Genomic DNA, 13127 nt, shown 5'->3' with positions numbered 1-13127 from the left:
GTTTGTGTAGAATACATGGGGCCACAACAACTGTGGAGTATGTATTTTTAATGTTAAGTCAAGTTTGTGTAGAATACATAAGGCCACAACAACTGTGGAGTATGTATTTACACGTAGAATACATGGGGCCACAACAACTGTGGAGTATGTATTTTTCATGTTAAGTCAAGTTTGTGTAGAATACATGGGGCCACAACAACTGTAGAGTATGTATTTTTAATGTTAAGCCAAGTTTGTGTAGAATACATGGGGCCACAACAACTGTGGAGTATGTATTTACACGTAAAATACATGGGGCCACAACAACTGTGGAGTATGTATTTTTCATGTTAATTCAAGTTTCAAAGCAAGTTTATGATAAGTCAAGTTCAGTTCATGTTTCAATTTAAGTTATGTCAATTATGCTATGTTGTACGCTAAGTTATTCTTTAATTACTTATGAATTTGATTATGCATTTATACTTTTACTGTCATACATGCATCATTAGTCTGTATGGAAGTTTTTTGTTAACTTGCTGAGATTTGTAATCAAATCTCACTGTGGTAGTCCCAACTACCATTCCCCCTGAATGGTAGATCTTGTTACAGGACCTGAAGGAAGATCAGGAGCTGACCAACTAGATACAGTCGACTGAACGACGGTGCGTCGTTAAGGTTAATATAGTAGTTAAATTACTACTTGTACGATGGAGTTGCATCTCCAGTACTTTTAGATCATAACTATTTTGGAATAGTTCTGTGATCTTAGTTATTCAATGTATCTTTATATATGAAGTATGTTTTAAGTATTTGGGATATTTTAATTTGGTGCATAGTATTGCTAAAGAAAAAAATTATCCGCTGCGAATATTGCATAATGTTAGATGCATGTTAGGATTATTGCATCTTATATGTCATGAACGGGGGCAGGTAACCTTGTGTTGCATGTCTCGACGCTTCAAATGTCCGTCCAATCCCAAACGGAATTTGGGGGCGTCACACCCCACCCACTGAAACATGCATTTTACCTGAGACCATTTGAAATTTCACTCCCCGCATTCGCCGCTCCCTCTACCCAGTGCCTCGCGCCTTGCTTTTACCCTTCTGCCTAGCGCCTCGCTATGATACTCCGTTTTTACGTGTATTTTCACTGAAGGAGTATTTTAATTTAATTAAAATATTAGTTCTTTTATTTTAAATTATTGTATTTTAATTAGATTTATTTTAGTTTGATATGATGTTTAAATTATTTTAGTCGTTTTATAGTTTTTATATTTGTTTTTGTCGGATCAATTTTTGGACGGAGGTGAGGATTGGATCTCATTTCTTTTCCTCATCTTTTCTTTTTCTTTTCTCTTTTTCTTTTTCTCTTTTCCTTTTCTTTTTCCTTTCCTTCTTTTCTTTTTCTTCTTTTTCTTTCTTCTTCCCCGTTCTTCTCCCGCGCGTTGCATGTTCTCTCTCTCTCTCTCTCTCTCTCTCTCTCTCTCTCTCTCTCTCTCTCTCTCTCTCTCTCTCTCTCTCTCTCTCTCTCTCTCTCTCTCTCTCTCTCTCTCTCTCTCTCTCTCTCTCTCTCTCTCTCTCTCTCGCTGGTTGCTTCTTCGGCCCAGACCACCGATGTCCGTCTACCGTGGCCTACACCACCCACCCAGAAACCTTCCCCTTCGGCCGATAAACTACCCTACCAAGTTTCACCTCTATCCGAGCCGCTGTTTGCCGACGAGAGCCCCTCCAAGCTGCACGGTTTTTGTGTATTTCCGCCGCCGTCTTTTCACCTCCGGCCACCATCTCTTCACTACTTCATCACCTACCTTTTACGGTCCTAAACCACCCATTTACAGCCTCAATCCGTTGCCGGAGCAAATCCCACGAGCTCAACTCCGTTTTACCCTTTTTTTCACTTCCACCGCCATTTCCACCGCCACCCACGGTCAAAACTCACTTCCATTAGCTTCATAAACATCTCTAGGTCATTCTCTATCAATTTCAAGTCTTGGTTTGTCCCCGTTCGAAAGTGGATATTTTACAACCCACGACCACAGTGTATTTTACACTGTTACGTAGCTTTTTCTCCGCCGTTTGCAACATCGTGATCCTTCAAAAATTATCTTATAGCGCTGTAAGTATTTTCTAAACTCTATTTTAGATTTAAATATATTATTAATTTTACAATAAATTCATTGACTGGTTGGTTAATTCCGGACTGAGTCCGAGGAGTCGGAGGTCGGATGGATTAAGGACGGAGTTGTTTGTTATTGTTGATTTTGTGATTGGTTAGATGATTTGTATCTTGAGGTGTGCATTCATGTGCATTTTATTAAATTGAGAAAAATCGATTTTATTTGTGTAAATGGATTTTTAGGTGCGTGTGTATCACGACCCCAAGCCGAGATGGGATATTATCTTGGTGGAGCTCCTCTGGTCACTCGGGAGCATAATATATTGAGTGACGTCCCCTGAGTTGTCGCTGGGCTACAACGGGAGCGGGCAGGATGGTAACGCTTTCGTATCGACTCCGTGGCCCTTTGCTGGCGAGAGCTAGAGGATACTTGGCTACGTACGCGCGGGGCGTGGAACTGGACATCGCTCGTTACGAAGTCACACGCATGGTCGTTACTAGTAGTGTGACGATGAGAGACAGGGTGTGGGATTGATCCCTAGGGGAGGTCATGGTGCATTCGGATTAATTGGATATCGAATTGAGTTGGATTTGGGCCAAATGAGACTTTTGACGTGAGTTGGAAAGTAATATATTTTTGGGACCAAATGAGATTTTGGCGTGCTTGGGAAAAAAATATAGATTTATAGAATATGGGCATTTGGCATTCTTTCATGCATATTGTTGAGTTTAATATGTTTTTATCTTGTGGCGTTTGGATCTTTACTTACCTGCGGCACCATTTTGGTACCGTAGACTTTGATGCAGATGTGGAGGAATAGGAGGAGGCTGAGCCCGAGGAGGCGGCTCTGCTAGAGTTTTGATTTGGAGTTTTATGCCTTGTAGTTTGGTTTTGAAACGATATTTAGGACTTGCAATATTTTATTATGTATGTTTTAATCGGGTTTGTATTAAACAAAAAATTCTGATACTTAGTTATAAGACTTTTATTATCCGCTGCGTGTTTTTATTTGCACACTTTTTGCATGTACACACACTTAGCACTTGGCAATAGGGTAGTGACCTGTGTTGTCATCATCCCGACGTCTCGATTTTTACGTATCCGTACGTGAGATTTGGGGGCGTCATAGGTGGTATCAGAGCGGTTTGGCTCTGGGTAAAACCACATGTCCCGTAGGTATAGTACCAGAAAGTTTTTAAAGTTGTGATTTGAAATTTATTTTAATTAAAGTTTGTCATTTGATTTGTTTTATTTGATTTGAATTTATTTGAGTTAGTTAGTTTGTATTTATTTATTTATTTAGTTATGTTATTGTATGCTAGAATATTTTATTTTCTTATTATGTGGTTTTGGTTTTGATTTTGGTTTCGGTTTTACTCATGAATATTTGCATTTGGCGTACATAGATAGAGTTGAACTGCACATTTATTAGAGGTTAATTTTCATTTCTATACCCATTCCTTTTATTTAGTGCACTTCCACAAATGTAAGAGATATGCTCAGTTTGCCCCTTCAATTGTGAATCAGTTGTACTATTTGCAAAATTTTTGTGTATGAACGAGACAATTTTTCTTGCTTTTTTTGGCTGGCTGGCTAATCTTGTTATGTTGATCTTTTCCTGAACCAAGAAATTATCAAGGTCTGCAACTAAAAGTAAAAGCTAATCTCTTTTCAGTGTTCATTATTTTACCCAAGGAAGATAGTGAGTTAGCGAGTTTTGGTTGATGACCAAATTGTGAAGTATTAATTCAAGTCTTATCTCTTGGTGGCTAAAAATGGGCTCACAGATATGCTTATTTAAATGCAGGGGCTAGCATCTGAACCCTGAAAACTCACGAGTCACCGACATTTTTTGCTTGGTTGAAATAGTTGTATTTTATTCAAAGCACAATGGAAGTAGTTGTTGTTGTATATTTTATTTACCAGAGGAGAACATTCGTACAAGAGAAAATGTAATTTGGAAGATGTGGGATAACGTCTTGCGGCCTGAGTACAAAGTTCAAAAAAGGGAAGATAAAATGAGAGAGAGAGAGAGAGAGAGAGAGAGAGAGAGAGAGAGAGCTCTTCAAAAGGAAGAGAGAAAATTATTATGTTTGTACTGAATTGTATTGTAATAATTTTGACTTGGTTCAAATAAATTGTAACATGTAAATAGATGGGTATGTTCTATATAGTTCTTGTATCCATCTATATAGTTTTTGTATTGACCAAATGTAATGGTCCAACCCCTATGTTTTCTGTTTGTACTTGGACAACAATTAACTTATGATGTTTTGGTTTTGATAAATTTCCATGGTCCTCCATATTTTCATCACAAGTTATATGTTTGTACTGGTTTGTATCAACTACTTCTTGGTCTAATTTCTTGCGGTGTCTATCACTTTGTGCATTTATTAAACAGAGCAAAAATTTTTTGTTGAATTCCCTTGGACTGCTATTGTTGAAGAGCCTCTGACTACCCCTCCAAGTGCCACTTCTTCATGGCATTACTGTTCTAAATCAGTTCCCTACCCTAAACTTGGATTTACAGAGTGATAATAGCTCGTAGATGCAATGCAACTTCTACAGTTTCATCGAGAACTGTTTGCTTATGCTTTCTTATAATAAATTGTAAATGATAAATAGCCTGCTTATCCAACGTTCAATCATAGATCCTCTCACATTGCAACATGAATTTGTGGAGCATTTGCAACTGTTTTCTCATTCTCTCTCTCTAGCATTTCCTTTGTTCATAGTTGAACTTCACAAATTTACAATAGCATACGTACTTTTCTCACCATGACATGCTAAGGTTTTGTCATCTCATTGCGGTAGAAATGCTACTTTGATGCCCAACTCAGAGGGGAAAAACGAAGACAGATTATTTCAATAGATGAAAATTGAGACTTAAGGGTAGCCAAGTATGAATTTATAGTGCACTATCAAACAGAATAGAACATGGTATTTACGCTATGTACAATGCTCACAGCGATTACATCAACACAAAACAAGCAGTCTAAAATCAAATGAACACTAAAATTACACCAACACAAAACAAGTAGCACGACAACTTTGATAAGTCATCCATGATGTATTTCCAACACTTTTTGAAAATTCCGCACTAGTTGGCACAGTTGACACATGAGTCATTTCAACTTGCCTCACGTCCTCCGTATTACTCAATTGAGGGTAGGACATATAAGGTGGCATCATAAGATACTGCAACCAAGCACGTTGTCAGGGGAAAAAAAAAAGGAATAACTTTAAGCAAATTAATCTTTTTTATTATGTTCAAAAATTAAAATAAATATATATGGAATGAATCTTCAACTCCTCTCAAGAGGTCTTTCTCTTAATTACCACATATGCTTAGAGATTAGAAAATTGTATATGTATGCGCTAAGAGCCTTTGGTATAGCTCGGTGTCATTTAAGAGTCAAGATGACTGAGCGAGTGCTCAATAGTAGCTGTAATCCACAACAGAAAGGCATATTCAAATAATTTTTAATCCAAAATTAACAAGGTACTTAAACAGCCATTGAGAGAGCTCGGTACAATCCTTCTAAAAACATAACCAATTGGGCATTTCTCAACTTTCATGTAAGGAAACATGAGCCATTCTTTTCTTCCTTTTTGTACAACCAACACCTAAACCAAAGCTAATAAACAATTGCAAAAGTATTACACCCAAAAGCAGCAGGTAAAGACATTTTAGTGATTAAAGCAAACAAACCTTTACCCATAGTATTTCAATCTACGTCTGAATAAATAAAGGGAAAAAACAGAACTATTCTAACTTTCATATCCAAATAGATGCAATACCAAAGTTTTTTTTTTTTTTTTTAAGAAAAAAATAAGAAATTTTATGAGAAACAAAAAGGTGACAAGGCATGCAAAATATATGCTTGTCTGGCATATAGCACAAACAACAAGTTTACATTCTAAATTATCAAACTTAACAAAAAAATATATATATAAAATTTTTGGGGAAAAATTTTTGGGTTATAGTGGACAAAGATCTAATATAAAACGCAAAATTCTGGAGATTTTTCACTTAAATTTTTTACCTTCATAGGGAATCAATTGTAAATGTTGATAGTTGGATTTGTTCAACAACCAAGGTTGCATTGAAGAACACTAATGTGTCAAACTTTGTCTAAAACAAAAGCAACCTGCTCAAAACATAATGTAACAAGAAAAAGAGGCATTCTTGTATAAAATTTAACTGCAATCAACAATGTGAGCCAGGAAGAGGTTTAAAAAGAGAATCAAATGCTGTAACAAAAGCTCTCATAATCCTGAAATGGGGGCAAGAGAAAACATAAACAGGTTCAAGAGAAAATCTAAATAGCACGGGGAATCACAAACATTGTCTACAATCACCTAGATCTACAAAAAGCTTAATCAGTGCGGAAATGCATGTACCAATAATCTTTTGATCATAACTAAGCTAACAAAAATGGCCCCACTAAAAAATGCAAACCTGAAGACATAGGTAGGAACAGTTTTCGCTAGCTTTTCATTCCATGAGGTTTTGCGAATTGTTGAGTTCAGATGTGGTCATTATAGCTCCAAAGGAACCCAAAACTAACGGCATTTGGGAAAGACCCTAGAATCACAGATTATTTACCTCCTGCAGATCTGAGGGATTCGTGTCGGTGGACTGAGGGCGGCTTCACGTTGAGTGGACTGAGGGCATCACTTTGGTGGACTCAAGAATCGAGAGCTGAGGTCGTGGTAGAGAGGACTTGGCTTCGAGGGCTTAGATCGAGGAAGATGAAGGCTGAGGAGGTTTGGGAGTGATTTTGAGAAATCAAAGAGGGAACGTGCGTTACGTTGGTTTTGTTGTAGGGTGTTTTTGGTAATTTTATTTAAGACATGTAAGGTGTGCAGCGACTGCTCCTAAACAGGGGTTGCTCCCCAGATTTATTCATGATTAAATTACTTTGAAATTTTGAATTCAAAAATAAAAAATAAAAATTCTCCTTGCTTTGACTCTTTGTCAAAAAGCGCCCCAAGTTTAAAGGATTAGATTCAATTGGACGCATGGAATATTTTAAAATATCTGTCAGATTGTGAATAGTAATAAAACCATTTGTGTTTGAAAAATACTTTAACTATAGAAATTATATAAAAATAAAATTATAAATTGATATAGTTTTGTATAGTATTTGAAATTGTAAAATTTTTTTTATTATAAATTAGATCTAATAAATTTTATAAAATCATATCAAATTCTGGATTTATTTTGTATAATCTTTTATGTGTATAACAATTTCTTAAAAAGTTTAATTGAGTTTTGATAAATGAGAGAGAAAAAGTTAAATAAAAATATTATAAAATTAAAATTTTGTTTAAATATAATTTTTAATATATTTTTTAAAATTTTATTGTTTTTATATTTTATTTAAAAATTTGAAAAAATTGTAATCGTTAATTAATTATTAGATGAAAAATTTGAGGTATTGAAATTAAAAAATGTTTCTTATTTAAATGATGTTTTGGAAAAGAAAGATCTGAAAATATTTAATAATACTTGTGTTCCCAAATTAGTCATCAGTTTCCACATTCGGCCGTTCCTGCACGTATTGTGTGGAGCAATGGAAGGACCGCGGAGGAGGGGGATGGCCATCCTCCGTTGCAAGCTTCCGACAAGGTAGAGAGGACCCTCTATTTCTCACTGATCAAATTTCTTTTTAATAGGTAAACAAGAATTTTATTAATGAGAGCTATGCTCGGGGCCCCTTACTGATTTTTTACTTTTATATATATATATATATATATATAGAAATGATGATTGCGGTTGTGGTTGTGCAACTGACATACACAACAAAAAGATAAGAGGTGTTGAGAGTCGAGACTACTTCAGCTCTAACCCAACAAAAGCGCCTTAAGAATAGCTTCGCTCGCTCCTATAGCAACTGGAAATAGGTGTCCAGCACCAGGTAACTCATGGTATTGAATCCATGGAAGTTTTTTAGCAATATAGCGTTGCAGAGTGACTGGCACAGAGTGACTGGCACAAGATCATCTTCATCGCCGTGCCATAGATGAACTGAGCCTTCATTATTTGTAAAAGGGTTTTCAAGATCCATAGGACTGAACTCCCAACTCCCAAATCCAATCATCAAGTCACGATGAATGGACTCAAATACTCCTTGTTGCTTGACCTGTGCCTGCAAGAATAAAGAAGAAGAAAAATCCAACATAAATTAAGAACACATGAAGAAAGTGATTTATCTTGTGCCCCGGTCAACATTCACAATAATAATTATGTCTCAAAACTTTTTGATGAAGAAATTTCTTTCCACAAGACTGATGATCGCATTTCCTAACCACATCCTAATGGCAGACACTTTTTTTTAAACACTGGAACATCCTTACAGAAGAATCTAGTGTTTCAAACATGGCTGTTGAGTCATACGGTTAGAAAAATGAATACCAAGGGAGTCTTCCAGTTTTATCATAATGTAATATATTTGAATACCATACCAACCCAAAAGCTTAGATATATGTTTGTGCACCTTATTATATTAAATTACATCTCAAATTTTTTTCACTCACATTTCTATTTAAAAATCTCTCCGCATGAGTTTATCACTACATCAGCGATACTCCCCATGGAATGGAACTCTTTAAACATCACCAAGAGCTCAACATTAGCTCACAATTGTGAATATGTATGGTAGACTTCCCCTGGGGTTCTTGAATGCAAACATTTTGGGATATCACCTCAACTCAAAACTTAAACCTATGGGTTCGGACCCAGTTATGTCCTATTAACTGCTCAAATTTTTGATAACCAAGTAGTATAAGATTTAACCTTTACACTCACTCATGTATACTACAAGAAGTGTGCAAGGGATATGTTAATACGGTAACTGACCAACTTGGTTCTTATACTGCTCGCATGCAGTTAATTATTTTTCATCCCCATCTACTTATTGAGGCCAATAATTAGTTTTGAGAAATTAGTAGTATACAAAAAAGGTACCTTGTGCGGATTCTCCCTCCCAGCAAACTTGGAAAGTATTTCTAGATCTCGGCGAGACAATATATATGGTTTGCCGGATATGACACTGGATGCAGGGAACCACTGCTGAGTGTTCCACCAGTAGGTTAGCCATGGTATGTAGTGAGTAACTCGAAGGGTCCACTGGTCCTGAGGTTGTTTGTTGTAAGCCTCTGTAGACAAGTTGGCAGGAAAGCCTTGCCACCAGTAGTTCACAACCGGAGCCAACAACGTTGCTCCTGCTAGCCTATCAGCAAAACAATACAGGATGACTAACTTGGAGTGAGATGATGCAGAAAGGACCCAGCAATCTATACATATTATATCAGGAAACAATGTTTCTTAAAGTTTTAAGGAAGAAACAATACTTGATCATACTAAACTTCACAAAATTCCAACTTCTCAACAGATCAAGGGTATGCTTTCTTTTAAAGAGGCTTTTACTCTTTCTTTCACCTAGATTCATTCTCAATTTCTTTCATTTTACATACATGCTATCCGTGAACAAATATATCATATTTTTTACTTCAAATTTGTTTGGATTAATCATTTTGCTGGTTACCTATGAGGAATGTACTTGAGGCAGCCCCAAACCACCTGGCCGCCCATAGACTGCCCAATTACATAAAATTTGGATCCAAATCCCAACTGATCGGCTAGCTCTTCTATATCTAAAGCCAAACTTTTCACTGATCTTTTTGGATCTGGATCACTTTCTCCATAACCTGGTCTGTCAAAAGACACAATGTAGAGTCCCAGTCCTTCGATAAATTCCTGAAAATTATTTCCACCATGAAGTCGATTAGTAAACTCATATTGACAACTAAATTCTATGTAGACATGATGAGATTTAGAATTTCAATCTTAAAGGATTTCAGTACTGGAGGGGCGTTTGCTGTAATCACTACATCATGTCTAGTAGAGAGGAAGCCATGAATAAAGATAATCTTATATTTGGCAACTTCTTTTGACACCCCATGCTCCTTGTAGGCCAGATACCTTCCATCCCTGAGCTTTATTCTAGGCGCTGTTACAGGAGGGCCGCCTGGGGAGCCACAAATGCTGGGAGGTGGAGGGTGGGTGGCTTGATATGCCCATGCCAGCAGCCCAATCAACAAAACCACTGTAAATCTTTTCAACATCCTGATTTAATAAAAAAAGAAAATGATATTTCTGATTGCAGTAGAGTTTCTTGAGAGGAAAACTGGCTTCCTTAAAGGATTCTCGACAGTTTAGAAGAAAATTTACGGTACCTTTTCATTTGGGATGAATGAAAAACAGAACACAGTGAAAAATTAACATCGCAAGTAAGAGCATATATCTGATACCTTTAGAATTGGGTGCTATCTACGAGCATTAACACAGAGAGGAACCTACCGCATATCAAAGAAATGAATTTTTTCATCTCTTTGCATACATACACGTGAATTTAAAAGAATTTGTATCCTCTCTCTCTCTCTCTCTCTCTCTCTCTCTCTCTCTCTCTCTCTCTCTCTCTCTCTCTCACACACACACACACACACATTAGACAACGCATACATAAAAAGGGAAAATTTGACTTTCATCAATTCACGTTCATCAATTAACGCCATTCATGTTCTTTAATTATTGAACTTGTCATTACAAGAGTGAGAATGATAGAAAAAGATTCATCACAAACAAGACCAAGGGGAAGCTATATGCTCTATTTTACTTGAAAATTGTATGAACTACTTAATGCTGAGAGAGCATTTCAAATGCAAAGAGAAACAATGCTGACTTAACTCATGTTCCATTGATACAAACAGGGAAGAATAACTTCCTATATTCAATTAGCAGTTATGCACCACAATTTGAGTATCATGGAGCAGAAAGTGGAGACTGAATATTCACCTTCCGAACCCAGCCCAAACTTGCACCAGTCTTACGCTAAAGCAAACAATGCATGGAAATAAGTTTCAATCAAATGAGATTAAAACCCTATGTTAACATACACATCGAGCAGTCTCAGAATTGGAAACACATGAGCTTAGAGAAAGAAAAACAAAATCCGGGGCGTGATTCTTGAACATTAAGGAAATTAATGAAGTGATTCCTGTGTTGGTCTAACTAACGCCGTACCATACCTAACAAAAGTCACTTTATTTCACCGGTGCTGAGAGAGAGAGAGAGAGAGAGAGAGAGAGAGAGAGAGAGGAAGGGAGAGAACCTGCAAGAGATTGCAATGAGCCGTTGAGCTGAAGCAGCTTTTTATAGCCTTTTTGTTCGCTCCCAGCCTCCCAGAGATTCCATGAACGTGCATGAATCCGATGGACAAAAAGTACGAACACAGGACCACCACCAAAGCAGACTACCAGTTCTAGTCACTCGATGGAAGCATTTATGGAGGAAAAATCTATTCGTCATTCTCACATTTTATACATTATATTTAATTATTTTAATTTTTTTTATTTTTTTATAATAAATATGTAGTGTGTGAATGATAAATAAAATAATTTAATTAGTTTAATAAGAATAAAATAAAATAAAAAATAAAAAAATAAAAAATAATATTTTAATATATAAAGTGTGTGGTGTAGGATGATATGTAGCATTTCTCCTTTATAGAATGGGTGGTGGAAGCGTGCCGGCCACATTTGACCGCGTGCCCATAACTAATTTTTTATTTTTTATTTATATTTTTTTAATATGTTTAAATATTTTTTAAAAATAAAAATATACTAATATTACTTCTTTAATTATTAAATAAAAATAAATAAATAAATATACCAACGGTGAGAGCAAACTCATTGGATATTAGTAAGTAGCATTTTCCTTATAAAAATTTTGGTATTGCTAATTAAAAAAATAAAATAAGAGGAATATCAAATTAATATCTATTTTATTATATTGCTACAAGTCATCGACTACATAAAAATTTACCAAATTTTTATAATTAGTAAATTTACCATTTTGGTTCACCTATTTTCATAGTTAAACCTAGAGAGATAAAAAAATGTTAATGTGATAGTGAGTCCACTGCTAATATACTATCCCGATAAGGACACAATTCTTGACCCTAGAGGCGCATTTTGCTTATAAAGAGAACTTTAGTGCATGTTTGGTAAGTGACATCTGACATAAAATTTTTATTTCATATTATTTTATTATTATAATTTTTTAAAATTTTTACACAAAATATAATAAATAATACAATTTTTTTATATCCCAAAATAATAATTATATTAAAAAATAATATTTTAAACTTTTATTTCAAATAAAAAAAATTTTACCTCACCATCCAAACCTACAGATCTCGCTAATTTGCTACAAGCTCTCCTTGGCACATATCACGTTTGTTTGGAGTACACCTCTTTTTTCAATGAACGGAAAGAGCCCCATAAATTTTATTCACGACCCTCATTTACAGTAGAAAAATACTGTTGTAACATCACTCAGGTTGGCTATACATATGAGATCAAAATGAAAATATGTTAATAATAGTAAGGTAGTTTATGAGTTGTAATAAAATAATTTAAATTAAATGTTTTATATATGTAAATTTGGGAAGAGAGATAAAAAGTTAAATATAAATATTATAAAGTTAAAAATGTTATAATATAATTTTTTTTAGTATTATCTTTATTTTGAGATTTGAAACAATTGAATTGTTTTTTATATTTTATTTGAAAATTTGAAAAAATTGTAATGATTAGATAAAAAAGTTGAAAACTTGAAATTGAAAAGTGTTTATATTTAAATAGTGTCTAGATGTTGAAATAAGATCATTTGTAAATAGTGTTAGACCCACGTTTTGCTTGAGGGCCCTCTAAAACTTTTTGAAAATACAATATACGCCTCAGATTTTATACATAATTGTATATATATAAAAAAATAGCCCTCCAAAAAAATCTACAATTTTCAGATGCTCTCTAAAAGTTTCTAAAATTTCAATATATCTAGAAATGTACCTCTCTAATTTTTTTCTTACAGTCCCAAAATTTTGTTTAATTTCTATATATTATTTATTTTCAAGGATATGACCCCTCCAAAATTAAAATTAAAACTAAGTTTAGAAAAAA

The 13127-nt window shown here is 35.0% G+C and overlaps 1 long non-coding RNA gene and 1 pseudogene across 1 annotated transcript; both read right to left on the bottom strand.

Annotated features, from left to right (window-relative positions):
* Window positions 1–4936: 4936 nt before the first annotated feature.
* LOC122291787 lies at window positions 4937–7209 on the bottom strand. The gene is made up of 2 exons (XR_006236763.1): window positions 6559–7209; window positions 4937–5294 (listed from the first exon to the last, which is right to left on the bottom strand). It is a non-coding gene; the product is annotated as an uncharacterized LOC122291787 (long non-coding RNA).
* Window positions 7210–7813: 604 nt separating this feature from the next.
* On the bottom strand, window positions 7814–11186 carry LOC122291783 (annotated as a pseudogene).
* Window positions 11187–13127: the final 1941 nt, after the last annotated feature.

The sequence above is a fragment of the Carya illinoinensis genome, chromosome 13, assembly GCF_018687715.1.
Source record: "Carya illinoinensis cultivar Pawnee chromosome 13, C.illinoinensisPawnee_v1, whole genome shotgun sequence".
Lineage (NCBI taxonomy): Eukaryota > Viridiplantae > Streptophyta > Magnoliopsida > Fagales > Juglandaceae > Carya > Carya illinoinensis.
Note: the sequence above shows the minus strand (reverse complement) of the source record. Positions and strands in the feature narration are given on the sequence as shown.